Below are 8609 nucleotides of genomic sequence, written 5' to 3' on the forward strand. Positions count from 1 at the left end.
AAGACTTTTTCTCAAGCTGGACTTTCTTTTGTGGACAGTCTCTAACTCTGATAAGAAACAATGATTAAGCAAAATCTTCTAAATGATTGCTGGGTGACTCTACTCCTAAGTGGCAACTGAACAACCTAGTCCTTAGCAATATCACAAGTTACTTCTCCCTAGCCAAAACAATCACTGTATCATGGGTGTGTGAATCCAAAATTTCTAAAGTCAAGAACATATAGGTTTATAGCACTTTTTTTTCCACTTTTTTAAAATCCTCACTTGATATTTTTCCATTGATTTTTAGAGAGAGTGGAAGGGATGGAGGAGAGGGAAAGAGAGAGAAATATCAACATGAAAGAGACACATCCATTGGCTGCCTCCCACATGTACCCTGACTCCGGCTGGGAATCCAACCCATGATCTTTCAGTCAATGGGCTGATGCTCTAACCACTGAGAAAAAGTGGCTAGGGCAGATTTACAGCACTTTTAGTGATGATTTTATCTTATTGTGAGACCATGTTTTTCTAGCAAAAATGTAACTAACTTTATAATGGAAATATAGGATTCACTTGATTATAGGAAGACGTAATCACTATAATCACTGCATTCTGCTAAGATAGCATTATATGACCAGCTGGTGTGGCTCAGTTGGTTGAGCATTCACCAGGAGATTGCCCATTCAATTCCCAGTCAGGGCACATGCCCTGTTGCTGGCTTGATTCCCAGAAGGGGGCATGCAGGAGCAGCTGATCAATGTTTCTCTCTCATGGATGTTTCTATCTCTTGCTCCCTCTTCCTTCATCTCTTTGAAATCAATCAATTAAATAAATAAATAAATAAAATCAATTACAGCATTATATAAGCTATAATTTTTCACATCAATTTCTTTCTTATCTAAGTCAAATGGGAATCAGGATATCACTAAAGGTATCAGCTGGCTAGCCAAACAAATAATTTATGAAAGAAAGCAGACATTCAAATTTACTGAGCATTTACTATGTGTTATTGGGCTATATTTTCTATATGTTATAATAAAAAGTATATTTGATCTTTGTTTCTGGTTCTTGGCACAAACCCTTGGGATTTCCTGAGTGATAGGAGTGTCTTTGGTTATTAATAAAGATCCCCTTTTGAGCACACCAAGTTTATGCTAATGAGGTGACTTGGGTGGGGCCTCTAGATAACCTTAGATTGGGTGGGACTGGTCACCACAGTGACCAAATGATTAGAAGGTTGGAACTTTCAGCCAGACCCAGGGACCTCTCATTTTGGCCTGTTTCACGTAAATGAGGTTTCCAAATTGTACAGTTCTGATTGGCCTAAATCATGCAGTTATGATTTGGGCCAATGGTTGGTATAGATGCAAATGAGGATATTATTTGCATAGTTCTGACTGAACTGGGCAGGTCCCAGTCCCTTGGTAGAAAGACTAAAACCAGGGTTTCCTGGCTGTGGTGGACTCAGACAGCATAAACAAGTGGAGGGTTGGGGAGGCATAGTGTACAGAGTACAGTCAAGACATTTGCTCTCAATAAACTTACATTTTAAAGAAAAGAATAAATAATAACGTATACCAGGTTGTTATAAGTACTATAAAGAAAAATAAATTCAGGTCAGGGCTAGAATAACAGGGGGTGGGGAGTGGGTACCAGTTTATATAGGGTGGTCAGAGAAGACTTCTGACCAGGTGACACTGAGCAAAGATCTTAGAGGAAGTAAAAGTTCCAGCCATGTAAGTATCTGGGGGAGAAGTTTTCTAGCAGAAAGAGCATCAAGTACAAAGTCCCCAAGGCAAGAGCACTTGGTGTGATGGAGAAACAGAGAGGAAGCCAGTGTGACTAGAGAAAGAGAACAGAAGTGGCCAAAGAGGCAGAGGGGAGCTAGATTGTATAGGGCAGTGGTCGGAAAACCACAGCTCCCGAGCCACATGCGACTCTTTGGCCCCGTGGCATGGGCCACGAAGTTTCAATCGCACTGTACGTGCGCGCCCGCACGTGGTATTTTGTGGAAGAGCCACACTCAAGGGGCCAGTTTGCCGACCACTGGTATAGGGCCTTATAAGCTAGTGCAAGGACTTTGGATTTTAAATGAGAAGCCACTGGGTTTTGAGCAGAGTGTCATAATAACCAGAATTCAAACCCAAGACTAATTTCAATGGCTATATTCTTTGTACCACGTTATGTTATCAAAAGGCTAACGCTTAAAGGAAATAGAATGTAGTGACACAGGGCTGGCCTCCATATCCCAGTGTTCCACGTAGCCCCACCTTGCCTATCTGATACCTCCCTAACTTAATAGCTCTCTACTCTAGATAGGCTAATGTCCTTGCTCTCTAACTTGCTCCTTTCCCAACTTCCTCCCACCTTTGAGAATATTCCTGTGTGCTCACCAGAGTCCAGCAGAGTGACACTCAGTGGGTATATAAGTAATTACTGATTAACTGAGTTAGCCTTCCTTTTATATCATGACACTGTCTTTAAGGCAGAAGATATGAATGAACATGAGCTAGCAATGAGACCTGAACTCTAAACCAGACCTGACTAGGTATTAACTAGGTATGTGGCACCACTCAAGTCATTTCATGTGCTGGGTCTCTTTTCACCAACTGTATATGACATTCAGGTTGAACTACCATATATTGCGTACTTACTATTTGCCATTGTACTTTTTATTTGTGTGGGTGGATTTGTTTTTCTCATGAAATCTTTACAACTCTGTGAGGATTAAATGATCTCTAAGTACTCCCACCACTGCTCAATGCTAAAATTCAGTAATAACAAAGAAGCTCTAAAAAAATTAAAAAATTAAAAAAAGCTCTAGTCCCAGAATGATGCTGTGTAACCAAGGAATTATTTTGCAAGCCAGAATTTGGCTTAGAGAGGCTCTACCAGTGTACAAATGGGACTGGGCTGATGATATGCTGCTGGAGAGCAGGGACCACATTCTACTCATTTTTGTATTTGCATAACCACACACTCGCATACACATCCCTTTAGATGACACATAAAGGTAGATCTTACAAAAGTTCAAGGAAACATCTCCTTTTATTGACTGTCTTTATAAAGTAGAGCACTCTCCTTAGAAACTATAGCGATGTGTCAAAACATCAAGTTATTAATCATCTATCAAAACTTATTATCCTAGAGAGCAATGGGAATTTTTATTTTAAAAATCCATTAAAAATCTATTGTTATTTCTGTATTCCCATCTGAGAACTTTTTTCATGTAGATTGTTTTTTACTTCTTTTGTTGAGCTTACCTGAATTTGTGTGTGTGTTGCGGGAAGGCAGCGGAGTCAGGAAGTATGGGAGACGGAGACATTATAGGATCATTTGCTAGCTAAGCACCAGAATTAATCCAAGCCTCCATCAACTCCTTCTAAATTCCTAAATATTAAGAGATCTTCCTAGCCTGGCTGGCGTGGCTCAGTGGTTGAGTGTCAACCTATGAATATATTTTAAAGATATCTTCCTAAAAGTTTTTATCAAGATAAATATCACATGATCTTACTCATTTGTGGAATATAATGAACAACATAAACTGATCAACAAAAATAGAACCAGAGTCATAGAAGCATCGAACAGACTGTCCAACCTATGAGGGAAGGTGGGGGATGGGGAGGTAAGAGATCAACCAAAGGACTTGTATGCATGCACATGAGCATAACCAATGGACACAGGGATGTGCTGGGGGGTGGGGGCGGCCGGGGAGAAGTCAAGGGGGAAAACGGAGACTTATGTAATACTTTAAACAATAAAGAATTTAAATTTTTTAAAAAAGTTTTTATCAAGATTCAAGTATCAGATACCCCAAATTTCAAATTGTAAGGACCGTAGTTTACTGGAACCTAAAGAAGCAGACTATTTTGCATACTGCCCTCCATAACCACCACCATCAGGGATTTATTCAAAAATAGTGTCGCAATGACCCATTTATTTTACATCTAAGAATTGTGTCCCTTAATAAACCTAAAGCACAAAAATAAATAGAATGTTTACATATACACTTCTTTTCACTTGAGAGTATTTAAAATGTCAAAAAGTAAAGTGATACTTTTTGAAGATTTTTATCAAAATGAATGGAATCTAAAAGGGTTTTCTGCTCAACCTGGTTAATAAGAAAACTCTTTTCTAAGCATTCTAGTTCCATGTAAGCAATTTTGTTATTTATAAAACTAGGTTTCACCCAGCTGGTGTGGCTCAGTGGTTGAGTATAGACCTATGAACCAGGAGGTCACGGTTCGATTCCTAGTTAGGGTATATCCCCGGGTTGCAGGCTCTCGCTCCAGTGTGGGACATGCAGGAGGCAACTGATCAATGATTCTCTCTCATCACTGATGTTTCTATCTCTCTCCCTTCCTTTTATTGAAATAAATAAAAAAATACATTTTAAAAAAAACTAGGTTTCAATTTCTCCTATCACTGACATTTTTTTCTTTGTGACTTTTCATTTTTTAAAGGATGTCCTAGCTAAAACTTTTAAAAGACTACAGAGCAAATCAATTTATTTGACATTACAGCTAACATCCACACTAGGAACTACTCTAAACTGAACACTCTTTATGTATTTTTAGCTGATATCAACTTTATCAAGCAGAATCTGAATCTCCATCCAAATCAAATCAAAGTCTAGTCATATCAAAAGCATCATGGGAGGGGGGGGGATCCTCTTCATTTGACAGGCTCTAATGCTCTAATTTATACTTCAAGAAAACAAACAAATACAATTCAACCAAAAACACATTACTTACAACAAATGAGAAAATGCTAGCCTATGAGGTGCTTATGAAAATGATGTCATTTTGTGTCTTACTCTGAAAATTAGGTTTACATTGTTTTTATATAGCTTCAGTGAAAATGACCTGACTTTTAAAAATTAACTGTAAGCCCTGGCCAAATAGTTCAATTGGTTAGCGCATCGGCCCGACACACCAAGGTTGCAGGTTCCATCCCTGGTCAGGGCACATACAAGAAGCAACCAATGAATGCACAAATAAGTGGAACAACAAAGCAATATTTCTCTCTCTCTCCCCCTTTGTGTATCTCTCTCTCTCTCTCTCTCTCTCTCTCGCTCTCAACCTTTTAAATATTTTTTAAATAAACCACTATATTACAATAGTAAAGCTCCAGACTAAACTGAAAATGAATACTAAATATCAAAGGTATAATCTTCCATTTACCATACCAGTGATAGTGTATGTAATGAGCAAAGACTAAATTATGACTGCCTATGTGTTATTCCTGGTTCCACCACTTTCTAGCTTCGTGATCCTGAGCAAAAAAAGTCCACTCCTCTGTGCCTCAGTTTCCTCACCTTAAAAATGAGAATAACAAGAGAACTTTCATGTGGTTGTTGTGAGAATGAAATGAGATAATATGAAGCTAAATTTAGAACAGTGTCTGGCATATAAAAGAACTCAATTAAAGATGGCTATTATTATCAAACTCAAGAATAAGAAAAATGTACTTGGCAATGATAAAATCAACTAGGGACATATTGAATGACAATTATATATCCATTGCTGTGCCAGGAACTGTAGCTAACTGAAGAGAAACGTACAATGTATGGTCTCTCTATTCCCATAAAACTAACAGTGATCTCTCTAGTTGGAATGACAAGGTCAAAAAGCATAAATTAATTAAAGAATTCAGAATATAAGCAAGCGTGAAACTGTGAAAACAAATTGCCTGCAAATTCAAAGAAAAATAAAAGATAGCTAACATTTCCTAAACACTATGTTGCAGGTACTGTTTTAAACGCATGACATTTAATCCTCATAGCCTTATGAAGTAGATATTATTATTAACTCCATTTAATAAATGAGAAAATTGAGAAAAAGAGAGGTAAAGTAATATATTATATACCTTATAAGAAGCAGATCTAGGATTCAAATACAGGTGGCCTGACTCCTGAGCCTGCTCATCTAACTAATAAACTATAGTTGGGCAGGGAACTAAACCAAAAATACTACCATTTACTGAATGGCTACTATGTGCCAGACACTATACTAAGCACTTTCAAAAGTCCCATTTTAACGATACTATTCATTTTTAAAATGGGATAACAGATAAAAAGGGGAAATAACCTGTTCAAGGTTAACAGTACACAGAGGAGCAGAGACTCAGTCACAGACCTACTGACTCTAAAGCTCATGCTTTCTGATTTCACTGTCAAAAGCAAAGGAAGGCTTAGTTAACAAGTGGCAGGAGTTAAGTACCACTAGCTATCCAATGTGTATAATTTGGATAGCTAGTGAGGTAGGAAAAGATATTAAAGAAAGAAGAACAGAATGAGCAAAAGCTAGTGTTTAGGTATGTTAAGAAGGAAAGCCTGACTACAGCAAAGGGTGTAGAGAAGTAGACAATATGGCTAATTTGGGTTAAGATGACAGAGAGGGTAAAAGCAAGGAGGAATGTTAAGATCTGATGCAGCAAAAATTCAGAGCCACTTAGGCGCTTGAGCAGGTGAGTGGTATAATGAAAACAGGATTTTAGATATACTGCAGATAGCATTATCAGGATGCGCTAGAATGGGAACAGAGACACTGAGAGAATGCCGTTGGAATACAGATGCTGAGATCATGAAAACTTGAGAGGGTGGCAATAAAATAAAAAGCAAAGGGCAAATATGAAAATAACTTTGAAAGAAAAACCTACAGAGTTCCACAATAATCAGTTTTAAGAGTTCAACTGTTTATTTTTTAGTAGACAAAATAATATCAATAAATTAGCAATATTAAAGAACAGAAATGCTGTTCTTTAACTTCATAGATAACTTAGAGGCCATTACTATTTTTCCTATATTTGCCTCAGCGATACCTGCTCAGACCCGTCATTCCACAACAGGCAGAATCAAGTATTTTTCTTCTGTACCCCACACATACTAACAACAACCCTCTGTACCGAGCAGTCAACCTTAGCTGTACCTACAACAACCCACACAGTGGCCTCACAGTGACCTGCTGTATTTCAGGGTTGTTATATTATTAATATAATGCATGTAAAGAATGTTTCATACTGCCTGGCACACAGTATATACCTAAATGTTAATTAGTAATGTTATTAATGGTTGACTCCAATGTCCCTTGGGCCCCATTCCCAATCAACAGTTAAACCTTATCAATTCCATCACCAAAGAAACCTCTCCTATCCTTTCCCTCCTTTTTACTGTCACAGCACCAGTGTCTCCCTTCCAATTCAATTTACACATTCCTAAAGAATTAAATCCAACTCCCCCTAATTCAGCACTTCAAGCCCTTCCTGTTTGGACCCCAACTTACCTTTCCAACCCTATTTTCCACTACTTTCTGAAGTCCATCACTCTAGCCAAACCAAATCACTTTACTTTTTTCTATGTACAACTCATGCTTTCCCACTACCATGACTTACTCATTTTATTCTTTCCTGGGATGCTCTTCCGCTCTTTACTGTCAAAAGTTCAAATCCTTTCCATCACCTTTCCAGACCTAGCTCAAATGCCATAATGCCTCCCTACACCATTCCCAACTGAAAAAGATCTCTCTCCCCCCGGAATACCTACATAATGTTATTTATACCTCTTCTAGAATTGTGATCCCTTTCAACCTTATATTTCAGTTATGTACTCCATAGAAACCCTTCTGAAAGGACCCATGCCAGTTCCTATAGTATTTAACACACAGCCTGATACTCAAACGTAGAATGATTTCACAGACATTAAAATGAGATTTCGCCCCAACAGAAAACTTTCATCGTTGAACCAGAATTTTCTGATCTAACCTGTATTACAGCTCCCTCACAAAGAGAAATTGCAACACAAAGTACTGTATTTCCTAGCCAGTGGTCATGTTAATTTTTTTTTTTAATGCCTGGATTAAACAGGCCACTTACTCTTCTTTCCATTTTCAAATCACCCAGTCTCAATCCCTTCCCATCGAAAACTTCCCACTTCTCAAATTGTACATTGTGTATTTAAATTTAAAAGCAAAGTGATAGACTGTTCTTTCATACAGAAAATAATTGTAATTTAGGACCAACTAGTTCTGCCTAATACAGTACAGCCAAACTCCCAAAAACACAACAAACAACAAGGATGATGATCACCATTTTCCAAGTAAAGTTGCTGCTGCTGACCTCCGATTGATAAAGCTCTGAGCTGATTTCCAGGCACAAGAAATGGCCAGTATTTGAGTCATTCAGATAGTCTCCCTCAGACCCTACTTGTGGGGACGGAGTTTTAAGACGAACAATGACATTCTGAAATCCACCACCGGCTCTACCGTGTCTTACTTGTGTGATTGTGGCCAAGTCCCTGAGCTGCTCTATGTATCAGGTTTGTAAACAACTGCCTCATAGACTTGAAATACAAATGTATATGCAAACCTTTTGCTACAAAAGGCAGATGTCAACTGAAATGTTTTCGGTGAATTCTCTTCGTTAAAACAGAAGTCATCTTCCTCCTCAAATACAAGTCACTGTATCCGATGTCCAAATTCATTAAAGGAAGAACTGTTTTAAGTCACCCAAACACAAGCTCTCTCCACTTCCCTTAATTGAAAGCTGCTGATTTCCAAGGAGCCGGAACTGAGCAGAATGTAAACTTAAAGTCTAAATCAGTAAACAACAACCGATGCAAACTGGTCAAA

General features: G+C 38.2%; 1 protein-coding gene across 1 annotated transcript in view; it reads right to left on the bottom strand.

The window, feature by feature from the left end:
* The window catches only part of STX12 (syntaxin 12), a 30626-nt gene that overhangs the window by 21321 nt on the left and 696 nt on the right, over positions 1-8609 (bottom strand). The window lies entirely within an intron of this gene.

Source organism: Myotis brandtii, unplaced genomic scaffold (genome assembly GCF_000412655.1).
Source record: "Myotis brandtii unplaced genomic scaffold, ASM41265v1 scaffold456, whole genome shotgun sequence".
Lineage (NCBI taxonomy): Eukaryota > Metazoa > Chordata > Mammalia > Chiroptera > Vespertilionidae > Myotis > Myotis brandtii.